General features: G+C 47.7%; 1 non-coding gene and 1 pseudogene across 1 annotated transcript; both read left to right on the forward strand.

The window, feature by feature from the left end:
• The first annotated feature begins 458 nt into the window (after positions 1–458).
• LOC140712396 (inosine-5'-monophosphate dehydrogenase 1-like) lies at positions 459–9,316 on the forward strand (annotated as a pseudogene).
• Positions 9,317–12,622: 3,306 nt separating this feature from the next.
• LOC119628271 (U6 spliceosomal RNA) lies at positions 12,623–12,727 on the forward strand. Its single transcript, XR_005244560.2, has one exon. It is a non-coding gene; the product is annotated as a U6 spliceosomal RNA (small nuclear RNA).
• Positions 12,728–13,008: the final 281 nt, after the last annotated feature.

Raw genomic sequence — 13,008 nt, forward strand, 5'->3', positions numbered from 1 at the left:
TTGTCAGGCTGGTCTCGAACTCCTGACCTCAGGTGATCCGCCCATCTCGGCCTCCCAAAGTGCTGGGATTACAGGTGTGAGCCACTGCTCCCGGTCTAACACCATCGATTTTAAGTCACTGGCTGGGCAGATGGGGGGTGTGGGGGTTGGGGCAGTGGCTAGTGGTTTTAGGAGTGGTTTCTAGCTCAGATGTGATGCCAAACCTTCACAGTTGCACTTCTGCCATTGTGATTTTATTTTCTTCTTTAGATTTTTCTGTAATTTCCAGATTTTCTACAGGCACCTTGGTTTTCTTTTATAATTAGAAGGGGGGAAAAATCCTATGTCTTTTTCAAATGGAAGGCAGTTAAGTCACTCTTAAGATTAACTCTTAACTCTTAAGCAACAGTTAAGATTGCTCTTTCTGGACACACTGGGGCCTTGCAGGGCAGCCCCAAGACATGCTGTCAAGCAGCCCTGAGAGGATTTGTACCCTGGTGGGTTAGAGGCTTATTTACACCACATGGAGACCATGCTGGGGGGCGGGATTGTGGGCACAGCCAAATGGGCCTCCTGGAGATGGTGTCTGTCTCACACTGGCTCATATCATTCTGGAAAAGCAAATTTTCAACTCCAGCCATGAGGCCAAGAAATTGAATACGAGATGACCTCTGCGGCCCCTTCCCATGCTAACAGCTATGATTCTGTGATACGGGTGGGCAACAGGAATCAAATGGAGCTTGACTTTGCTCCTGGCCTAGCAGAGGTTACGGGAAACCCCAGCTTCAAGGCAGGAGGAGACCTCATGCTTACGCGCGGACCCTGAGCGGCTCTGGAGGAGAAGCCGAGCACCAGCCAGAAGCCTCAGGCCCTTCTTTCCAGCAGAGAAAAAGCTTTGAGGCTCAACAGCAGTGGACTAACCAGAGGCTTGCTCCAGGAAGCTGAGCTGCCGCCTCCTGTGGGGTTGATGAGATACAGGGCCACAAGAGTCATGATGTCAAGGATGAAGAGAAACGTGAAGTACAGGAAGGGATGCAGATGAACATAAATTGCAGACAAGGGCGCACGTGCTCATGTGTGAATGGTGGACCTCAGCGGATGGGGGCTCTATGGCGGGTGGACCTTCTGTACTGCCCCTTCTGCGACTTTTCTGGCCTGTGGGTTCCCTCAGCCTTCTCTTGTCTGTCCATACTATTTCATTTGCTCTCCCTTTATAGAATATAGTCTCTGGGGTCCTGATGGTTCCCCTTTAGTTTTCCCTATTACTGTGTGTTTTTATCTGTTTTTTTCCCCAACTGTGAAAGATGTCATACCTAGAGAAGAGCATCTCCAATATAAATGTATAGTTTTGCTTTTAAGTAGAGATGGGATCTTGCTATGTTGCCCAGGCTGGTCTTGAACTCCTGGGCTCAAGCAATCCTCCCACCTTAGCCTCCCCAAGTGCTGGGATTACAGGCATGAGCCACTGTGCCTGGCCATAAATGTATAGTTTAAAGAGAAAAATGGATAGTGTTTCCATCTTTAAGGAGCAGAACACTACCACCACCTTAGAAGCACTCGTATGCCTTCACCCAGTTGAATGCCCCACACTCTCCACCAAAGTAAGTGCTAGCCTGACCTGTAGTTAATAATTTCCTTGCTCTTCACATATTGTTCGGTTTTAAAAACATTGAGCATGAAGCACAGATTAGCTGTGTGGGGAAAGCACAGTGTTCCCAAAGTTGAATGAAGTCTGCTGGAGAACGTAATGTGATCTCAAGGTCAGAGTGGACCTCAGCTTTCCCCAGAATTTACGAGGGGCCCTTCTGGGGAAGCCAGGGAGCAGCAAGGCTTGAATGAGTCCTGCGTGTAGCAGGGCTGCCACCATCAGGGCCGCCCTATCCATGGACGAGACCCTGATCATCTGGCAAGAATGTGGATGGAGGGTGCCGGCTGCTGAGTTCTGTTTTTGCAGTCCCACAGCTGACCTTTCGATTTCAGGAGGAAGTCGAAGCTGAGCACTGCTGTGGGATGGATTGAGGACTGCAGCTGATCTGGAGGGCGGGAAGCTTTTCCATCATGTCCAGATAAGCCGAGTAGAAAGAATGTGGATGGGATCACCTGGGCAACCTGTCTTCAGCTGAGCTGCGGGAAGCCCGCAGAGATCTTGGTGCCAGTGGCTCCTGACGTGTCTGTCCTGAATCCTTGCTCCAGACCAGAATCACTGCCTTCGGGGTCTGGTGCCAGCTGTCATCTTGACACCTCTTCTCTATTTTTCTGAGAATCTCCTGGGAATGTTGACTTCTTTTGATTTTCCTGTCTTCCTCTCCTTCGATGAACCTGTTTCCTGTGAGGAAACACTTGAGGAGAAAAGCTTAGCCACGGATCTGAATTCTTTCTCCACAGGAGGGTCCCTGGGCTTATCTTCTCCTATGCATCTTCTTCTTGAACAGGGCTGGACAAAGTAAAAACTAGCGAAGTGTGGCTGGGCGTGGTGGCTCACGCCTGTAATCCCAGCACTTTGAGGGGCCGAGGCAGGCAGATCACAAGGTCAGGAGATCGAGACTGTCCTGGCTAACACGATGAAACCCCGTCTCTACTAAAAATACAAAAAATTAGCCGGGTGTGGTGGCAGGCGCCTGTAGTCCCAGCTACTCGGGAGGCTGACGCAGGAGAATGGAGTGAACCCAGGAGGCAGAGCTTGCAGTGAGCTGAGATCATGCTACTGCACTCCAGCCTGGGTGACAGAGCAAGACTCCGTCTCAAAAAAGCAAACAAACAAAAAACTAGCAAAGTCGGTTCATCCTGGTGTGTGGATTTTTATGTCTGGGTTGGGAGGCCGGAGGCTGGGGTGGCCACGCAGACCCTGAGAGCCAAAACAGCAAGGGCTGTGGGCATCTGCTGCGGACCACTTTCCCTCTTGTTTCTGGAGCTTCAGTTATTTATGTGCTGGGGATCCGGGACAGTTCCCTCATTTTCTTTTCTTTTTCTTTCTTTTTTTTTTTTTTAAGACAGGATCTTATTCTGTCACCCAGGCTGGAGTGCAGTGGTGCAATCATAGCTCACTGTAGCCTGCAACTCCTGGGCTCAAGCGAGTCTCCCGCCTCAGCCTCCCAAGGAACTAGAACTACAGGTACACGCCACCACACCCAGCCAGTTTTTAAATTTTTTGTATAAACGGGTCTCACTATGTTGTCCAGGCTGGTCTCAAAGTCCTGGCCTCGTGATTCTCCCACCTTGGCCTCCCAAAGTGTTGGGATTACAGGTGTGAGCCCCTGGGTCTGGCCAGCTCCCTCATTTTTTGGTTGCTCCAGTGTCGTTTTGTCATTTTACTCTTATTTTGTGGAGATACAGTCAACTTTCATCCTTTAGTCCCTTCTATTGAGTTTTTCAGTTTTGCTAACATATTTTTAATTTCCAAGAACTCTTTTATATCTTCCTGTACTTGTTTCATGAATGCAATATCTTTCTGAGGATAGTATTTTTTTTTCTTCATCCTATATAATTCCAATTCCTCTAAGTTTTTGTTTTGTTTTGTTTTGTTTTTTGCCTTGTTCTTGGTTTTGCATATGAGAGGCTTTAACCTCAGGTGTCAGGTAATCACTGGGTGTTGACTAATGATGAAGCCTGGGAAATGTAAAAGTCTAGATCAAATGGGTGAGAGTGCGGTCTTTTGAGTCTTTTGAGTTTCACTGTAGGATGGTCTAGCTGGGCTATTCACTGGGGAAGCGCAACAGTGGTCTCTTTAGGTCTCAGAGATTTGCCAGGTTATCCCAAGAGGCCCCTTCCTATATGACGGGAAGGATCGGCCTGGCCGCATCTTTGAGCACAGTAGGGGAAGAAGGCTGGGACTCCCGGCACTCAGCATTCAGCATGCCAGCATATGGTCACTTCATCCTTTTGTTTTCAGTGTGGCGCCCATTCTCTGGATCCGTGCTGGCATCCCCTAGTTCCAAACCTCTCTTACACTCTCTAGAGAATAAACCTCCTAGCTTCGGCCATGTCGAGGAAAAGGCTGTAGCTCTGTGGCTTGGAAACTAGGAATCGGTTTCTCGCCCAGCTTTTACCCATTCCGTACTTAAGCGTCCCCTCCACCCCAACTTCTGTGGGGTAACAATGCCACAGTTCTGTGTATTTAAAGATTCTTAACATTTTCTTCTGCTGGTTTTGGATGTGGTATTACCAGGTCTGTTAAGGAATTTGCCACTGGTCTCTGCTTTTCAACTTCTAAAATGATTTTGTGGTTGTTGTCCCTCTGCTTTCTCTGTATTTCTTAAATTAGTGTCCTTTTAAAAGAAATTCTTTCTACTGTTTTATAATAGGATTTTAATAGGGGGACAAAATTAAGTTTATGTATCAATCTGTGATTTCTTAACCCCAAAGTAAGGTTTATCTTTGCTATTATTTTACTATCATTTATTGGAGTCTTGAAAGGCCTAAAATGTATACCTTATTCCTTCTAACAGCAGCATCCCCTTCTAATTTTGGGGTGTGTTGGCCAGGCTTTAATTACAGAGGAAGAACCAATATTTTTCATATATATACAAATTTGTTAAAGGAATTGGATTGTGGGTGCTGGCTAAGCAAGTCCAGAATCAGGGAGGTCATGGGCACAGACCACAGCTATTGTCTATGGGCAGTCAGGAGTGATGGAACTCCTCAGGCACAAGTACGGCAGACGCCACTGCCCATGGGTGGAATTTCTTTTCTTTTTTTCAGGGAAGCTTCAACTTTTAAGGCCTTTTTAGGCTTCTGCCTTTAAAACTTTTCAACTGATTACATCAGGGTCAGCCAGATCTTTCAGGATACTCTCTTTTTTTTTTTTTTTTTTTGAGACCTAGTCTTGCTGTGTCATCCAGGCTGGAGTGCAGTGGTGTGGTCTCGGCTCACTGCAAGCTCCGCCTCCTGGGTTCACGCCATTCTCCTGCCTCAGCCTCCCAAGTAGCTGGGACTACAGGTGCCCACCACCACGCCCGGCTAATTTTTTGTATTTTTCAGTAGAGACAGGGTTTTACCGTGTAAGCCAGGATAGTCTTGATCTCCTGACCTCGTGATCCACCCACCTCGGTCCCCCAAAGTGCTGGGATTACAGGCGTGAGCCACCTGACCTCGTGATCCACCTGCCTCGGTCCCCCAAAGTGCTGGGATTACAGGCGTGAGCCACCACACCCAGCCTAGGATACTCTCTTAATGTCCATCACATCTGCAAAATACCTTCACAGCAGCACCTAGCTTAAATAACTAAGGACTGTCACTGAGCCAAGTTGACATGTACACACACACACACACATCATCATCACAGTGGGTTTACCAGTAACTTTCTTCACCAGTTTCCCATAACTGAGCATTTGGATTACATTCTTGTTGTTATTTGTGTTTACAGACTTATTTAACGTTATACTTACAGAAGCTTCTGTGGGGAGTTTTTAGTTTATAGATAAGGACATCAGGACCATCAGTTACAGTAAACTGCCTAAGCTGTTCTCTTATGCTGTGTACTATTAAGAATAAAATAAAATTTGTTCTTTTTCTGAATTGCTGTCACAGATGCGACGTGCTCTGCGGAAGCTTAGGAACATCTAAGCTACTTTAATGTACTCTTACTTAAGTCATTTAAAGATGGATAGAGGTGCTGATAAATAAGTAAATATGACAATAAGAAGTGGGAATGATAGGGCCTTAGGTGCCCACCTGCAGACTAGAGTGCTGTGTGGGGCCAGGCTGTGCCCCGAGCACATCTAGGGTGTGTGGCCAGTGAATGATACACATCTCAGAACACAGAGTGGAACAGAACAGAATCAGAAAACTGTTTCACTTTCAGCAACAATGCATGCTGGTGTTGCTTTTCCATAGAAATAAAAAGTGATAAATCTAAAATTACATGATATTTTGCTTTAAATAACAGCTCTTTTTTATTAAGATTATCTGCTAATAATAGAATGAAGATAAAATACATTTAAATGCATTTTACAGGTTTAAGTTTTTCTTGATGTTTGGTAACCGGTTTTTACATTTTTGTGTTTGAGATAAATATTTACTTTTGTTAATATATTGTATAATTTCTAAATAGTTCCTCTTGTTCTTAAAAACCAATGTACTTTTTCAAATTGCATTTTTCATAACATCCTAAATACTTATTACTTAGTAAAAATAGTATTTTTAAGGGCTACAAGATTTGGACTCAGCAGGTGATTCCAGGAGGCTGCTGCTTGAGGGAATCTTCATTTGTGATGAACACAATTGTTTGTTTAAAACCAAAAATCTCAGAGTTGAATCTGAAAGGTGTGTGTCCATGTATATATTCCTGAAGATCAGAAGGCAGGTTCCTTATTTCACGTTAAAGCACAGATAATTGGCTCTTAGAAATGGAACCAATCCAAATGTCTACAAATGCAGAAGACCGTGGCGGGGAATCCTACCAGGAGAACATCTTTGGGTCCCCTCAGGCTCCTCACTCCAGTTACCCCAACAATTGGAGAAGAAAGGCCCAGGTATTGGAGAACAATGCTAAAGCAATGCTTGATCCTGGCTGGAGTCAGTTCTTCTGTCCTGTACCGCTGGGCTTGATTTTCCTGTGTGGTGTAATAGATGGATTATATGGTACTGTCAGTGTTGCTAGTATTAAGAGGTTAGAGTTACCGCTTATAACCCAACTCCCTGGTCAGCAAAATCCAGTGCAATATCCACGCTGCCTGGGAAGGGAGCTCAGGATGACAAGCTGACTGCGGATGAAGTTGTGTCAATATCCAAATGTATTCCTGATGATACGTTCTTCTGTGCTGTTGTTGGATCTGCAGAAGGCCATTGCCAATGCTGATCAGGTTCAGAGAGGTTTAAAGCCTTCATGCTGTCTATTCACAAGTGGGAATTCACTGACTCAGTTTCTTAATCACAGCTCTGCCCCACCTGTTTATTGATTAGGTCAGTGTGCGGCTTTGGGATGATCTGTCATAATAGGCATCATTATGACATCATTCTAGAACCCAGGGATGGAACTAGCTCAGCAGGCAAGATGGTGGCCGTACATGCCCAGGTGACAAAAGCCAGCACAGACCCGTGTATGGATGGGACAGTCCCTGCAAGCAGCAGCAGAGATCCAGCCATTCCTGGCTGCAGTGAAAGAGGTTAAAAAGACTCTCAGAAAGTTTGACCTGTGCCCAGATGCCACCCTCATCCAAGAGGTTTCCTAGTCATTCCACAGCAGCCAGTTGGTGGAACAAGAAACACACAACATCATGTGCTGGGCTCAAAGCCCTGGAAAGGGGAGCAGGAACTATAATCACGATACTTCGTGCTTGTCGTCAAGCATGTGGGCTCTGACATGGGGACATCCCGCAGGGGGCACAGTGCCCTCAAGCTTATTAGATAGCTAGATATGACAACTGAACCATTCTGTAGGGGGTGAATTCAGGGATAAAAAACAGGCCCACAGTGGGCATGGTACATGTCCCCACAGTGGGGAGCCAGTTCCTCTTCCAAAACTGCGGGCCTCAGATGACCCCCAGGACCAGGTGGACGCCTGACTCCTTGATTGCATGAAGGATCTCGCAGGTCACACCTCCGAGCTGGGTTGACATAGGTGAATGAAGGACTGGATGATTTCAGTGGGTGGGACTGAAAACTGCCTTGGCTTGGAAGACCACTCTCTGGAAGGATGATCAGACCTTCCTGGGGCATTTTTTTTTTCCCAAAAATAGAAGGGATATAAAAAATATATACATGAGAGCCCCTGCCCCCGGCCCGCCTGGCCTGCCTGGCCTGTGGCGGCAGTGTGGCTGTGCAGGTGGCCACTCAGGTGTTTATGTCCGTTGCGGGTCTCGCAGCAGCCTTGCAGACTGCCTGATCAGCAGTGGCACCGGCTACGTGCCCGAGGACAGGCTCACCGTGCAGCAGCTCTTCACCAGCACCAACGGCCTCACCTACAACGACTTCCTGATTCTCCTAGGATTCATAGACTTCATAGCTGATGAAGTGGACCTGACCTCAGCCCTGACCCGCAAGGGCTGAAGACGCCGCTGATCTCCTTCCCTGTGGACACTGACAGAGGCTGACATGGCAATCGGGATGGCTCTGATGGAAGGTATTGGTATCATTCACCACAACTGCACCCCAGAGTTCCAGGGCAACGAGGTGCGGAAGGTCAAGAAGTTTGAACAGGGCTTCATCACAGACCCCGTGATGCTGAGCCCCTTGCACACCGTGGGTGATGTGCTGGAGGCCAAGATGCAGCATGGCTTCTCTGGTATCCTCCTCACTGAGACGGGCACCGTGGGCAGCAAGCTGGTGGGCATCGTCACCTCCCAAGATGTCGAGGGACATCTTGCTGAGAGGGACCAAACCACCTTCCTCAGTGAGGTAATGATGCCAAGGATGAAACTGGTGGTGGCTCCAGCAGGCATGACATTGAAAGAGGCAAATGAGGTCCTGCAGCGTAGCAAGAAAGGAAAGCTGCCTATCGTCAGTGATCATGGTGAGCTGGTGGCCATCATTGCCCGCACCGACCTGAAGAAGAATCGAGACTACCCTCTGACCTCCAAGGATTGCCACAAGCTGCTGCTGTGGGGGGCAGCTGTGGGCACCCGTGAGGATGACAAATACTGCCTGGACCTGCTCACCCAGGCAGGCGTCAACGTCATAGTCTTGGACTCGTCCCAAGGGAACTCAGTGTATCAGATCACCATGGTGCATTACATCAAACAGAAGTAGCCCCACTTCCAGGTGATTAGGGGGAACGTGGTGACAGCAGCCCAGGCCAAGAACCTGATTGATGCTGGTGTGGACGGGCTGTGCCTGGGCATGGGCTGCGGCTCCATCTGCATCACCCAGGAAGTGATGGCCTGCAGTTGGCCCCAGGGCACTGCTCTGTACAAGGTGGCCGAGTATGCCCAGTGCTTTGATGTGCCTATCATAGCCGATCTTGACCATGGGGTATGTGGTCAAAGCCCTGGCCCTTGGAGCCTCCACAGTGATGATGGGCTCCCTGCTGGCCACCACCGTGGAGGCACCTGGCGAGTACTCCTCAGACGGGGTGCAGCTCAAGAAGTACCAGGGCATGGGCTCACTGGATGCCATGGAGAAGAGCAGCAGCAGCCAGAAATCCCCCCTCAGCGAGGGGGATAAGGTAAAGATCGCACAGGGTGTCTTGGGCTCCATCAAGGACAAAGGGTCCATTCAGAAGTTCGAGCCCTGTCTCATAGTGGGCATCCAGCATGGCTGCCAGGATATCGGGACCCACAGCCTGTCTGTCCTTCGGTCCATGATGTACTCAGGAGACCTCAAGTTTGAGAAGCGGACCATGTCGGTCCAGACTGAGGGTGGTGTCCATGGCCTGCACTCTTACGAGAAGCAGCTATACTGAGGACAGCAGTGGAAGCTGAGGTGGTGGAGGGGGTGCACCCCAGTGTCCACCTTCGGGCACAGTCTCCCTCCATCACTGAGTGATCCACAGATTTGCACTACAGGTTCCCCAGCTCCTTTCTAGGGAGAGAGGAGGGGAGGTCCTGAGGGGTCTGTGGCCTCTTGCTCAGCATCCCCTGCAGAGTCAGGACTGCTCCCTGGGCCAGGCTGCCCTGGGAGCGCCCCCAGCCTGGCCAGCTGGACTCTCAGGCCCTGCACCTGCCCCAGGTCTTTCTTGCTCCTCCAGCCTGGCCCCCACCCCAGGGGTAGGCAGCCCCTCCTGGCTTCTCCTGTAGGACACCTCCGTGCCCCCAGCCCCCCAGGAAATGGTGCTCTCCTGGCCCTGCCTCTGGCCCTTCCAGGGCCGCTGCCCCCTCAGCCATGTGGCACTTCTGAGCTCTTGACCTAGGCCAAGGGGAGGTCTCTGCCCCCTTCCCCAGCCCTGGGCTACCCTTGGGTCCTGCTCCTCAGGCCACTCCCCTGTCACTGGCCCTGGGGAGGAGGCTGCCCTGGTCATGGCCACCTGCCTGTCATTCCTGACTCACCACCGTCCCCAGGTGTACATTTCCTGCTCTCTCCTCAGCTGCAGTTGAAGGCTTTAACTTTGCACACTTTGGGATCACAGTTACATCAGTGTGTATTAAATAATCAGAATAAATCAAGTAGGTTTCAACGCCTCCAAATATCTATATCTATGTATAGATATATAGATACATATATATAGATATCAGTCTCATGCCACTCTTCATCCCAAAAAGTAACACTATTTTTATCCATTTCTTAATCCCTACTGCTGCTTTCTGCAGATACCAGCTAAATCAAATGTGAATTCCTGCTCCCTCCTTCACACCCAGAAGGTAGCATACATACATAAATGTTCAGTATCTTAATTTTTTTTCCACATAACACAGAAAACAGGTGTCGTGACCCTATTGCAGTTACTGCTGTGGTGGCAAATGGACTCGTCAGAGGAGGGGAGTCCGAAAATGCAGAACTGCCAGGCAAGGAGCCTAGAGGTAAGAGAACGCAAGTCCATGTCAGTAGGGTAAGGTTCAAAGTGCATCCCGGAGAGCCTGCTTCCCTGGCAAAGGTACTACCAAAACGCTAACGAGTCCTCAAGAAAGAGAAGACTGGGGTGTGTGTGTGTATGGGGTGGGGGTGGGGGAGCCCTGGGGCTATGTGGGCTCTTAGCAGAAGAGTTGTAGCCCCTGCCCTGGGAATCACATGTAGTGATTGCTGAGTGTAGAACAGCCATTGTATATCCTGGGGTCACAGGGAATAGAGATCTTCTCCCGAAATTGGACAAGGAAGAGTGCCTGTCTGGGCTCACCCCCTTGATGCTTATGTAATATTTTGAGCTTGAAGTGTTGGATGAGACCTTGAGACCTGAAGGGAAGGGAGGAACTTGGAGGGAGGGACACCAAGTACTTCAAACGTCCTGGGAAGTGAAGAAAGAAATGTATATTGGCCGCCACCAAGAAGAAGATGGCAGGGAGGTTTCCCCTGAGAACTAGGAGGAGTCGGTGGTCCTCTAGCACTGTGGGTGGAGATGCTGCCTTCGGGATTCACTATGGGTGATGACTGGATGGGACCAGAAAGATAAAAGGTCTGGACTTCTCTGGTCTTGTGCAGTGTGCACCACCATGGGAAAGGGCTCTAATATTTGCAAAACACCTACTATGTGTCAGACATTATACTGGGTGACTTTCATATGCTTTTATATGTTTGCCCAGGGTTAAGGTCCTTTATTCTTTTTTTTTTTTTTAAAGGTCCTTTATTCTTTTTTTTTTATTTCATTGTGGCATTCTTTTATTCAAATTAAACTTATTTTTATGAGATCAATGTAATTAACTATATGTCTAATATAAAGAGCAACAAACCTTGTTATTTTAAAACTACAGAACATTATTTTGATATATTGAGCCAAATATGCAAAACTTGACTTAAAATTGCATATTTGACACCTTTATTTAAGATAAATTCTAAATGAAAATCTAAATCATGCTTTTATTGTAAATATTAATATAGGCACATGGAAAACATCCAAGCAGTATAAGCAAGGCATGAAGTAAAAAGTCTGAAGTTCACTGACAGTGTAAACGGTCTATTACCACCTTAACTGTGATCACGCTTCACTTCTGTAATAATTGTAGACCACCCAAATGAGAATGAGCAACAGCTACTTATTCTCAGCTTGGTACATCCCCAGAGAGTCAGCCATGGTCATTTGCCATTGCAGACACTCAAAGGCAATCAGGGGAGTGAGAAAGCTTTATGGTGGGAAAAGGGGAGGCTTCAGGTGAGCCCTGATCAAAGGCTGTTGGCATCTAGAGGCTGTGGGTGAGCTAACTAGAAGCAGGGTATCCTATGTGATTGGTTAGGGAAGCCTATTTGGCCTTCTCTGGTTGGTCCTACTAAAGGATTTTCAAAGCAGAGGCAAGAATTAGGGAAGCTGGCAGGTAATGATCAAGTCCTGGTCATTTGGGACCAAAGGCTACAGGAGTTGTCTGGCTTCCTGGACTGGTTGCTGCAGACTGTGGGTCAGAGTTCTGTTTTTGTATATGATCTTCCCATTGTCTGTATATTCTAGTAGATCCCATAATGAAACCACCAGATATGAGTTACAGCATGAAGTAAGTACACAGTGTCAACTGGAATGTGTTCTTGCCAAAAATCCTCCACCTGGGCCTTACCAAGGCTTTAAATCCAACTACTGGTTTATAGGAAGCTTAGGGAATGAAGACACAATCAGGCAAATCTAAAATGAAGGATATTCTATAAGACAGTGACCTGGTCTCTTCAGTGCTATGCATTTAAAAAGGGCTGGGGAAGGAGGGCTGGTGGGAGGACTGTTTTAGATTAAAAGAATGTTAAGGGACTTGAATAACCAAATAAAATAAACATTGAAACTGGCCCAATTTTCTCATAAAACTGAAGCTTGGGCTGGGAGCAGTGGCTCACGCCTGTAATTCTAGCACTTTAGGAGGCCAAGGTGGGTGGATCACCTGAGGTCAGGAGTTCGAGACCAGCCTGGCCCACATGGCAAAACCCCATCTCTACTAAAAATACAAAAATTAGCCAGGCGTGGTGCCATACGCCTGTAATCCCAGCTGCTTGGGAGGCTGAGGCAGGAGAATCACTTGAACCCGGAAGGTGAAGTGTGCAGTGAGCCAAGATGGCGCCACTTCACTCCAGCTTGGGTTAAAGAGTGAAACTCTTGTCTCAAAAAAAAAAAAAAAAAAAAAAAAAGAAAGAAAGAAAAAGAAAAGTGCTCGCTTCAGCAGCACATATACTAAAATTGGAATGATACAGAGAAGATTAGCATGGCCCCTGTGAGGATGACATGCAAATTGATGAAGCGTTCCATATTTAAAAAAAAAAACGGAAACAAAAACCTTGAAGCTTGGAAAATTTAATTTGTCTTATCTGAGTTCCTTTCTTGGGAAACCAACCATCAGGCCTCCAGAATGATACCAGGAACTGATTTTCCAGATCACTGCCACTGGACAATGAGGTGCACCTGCTGCTTCTTGACCAACTTCTTATCCCTGCCTCATTCCTGTTTTCCTACATGTGGTTACAATGAGATGCTGGACCCCCTTATACTACCGCCTGCTGCCTTATTGACCCACTCCTCGTCCCTGCCCCTCTTGT

Source organism: Chlorocebus sabaeus, chromosome 9, assembly GCF_047675955.1.
Source record: "Chlorocebus sabaeus isolate Y175 chromosome 9, mChlSab1.0.hap1, whole genome shotgun sequence".
Classification (NCBI taxonomy): Eukaryota; Metazoa; Chordata; class Mammalia; order Primates; family Cercopithecidae; genus Chlorocebus; species Chlorocebus sabaeus.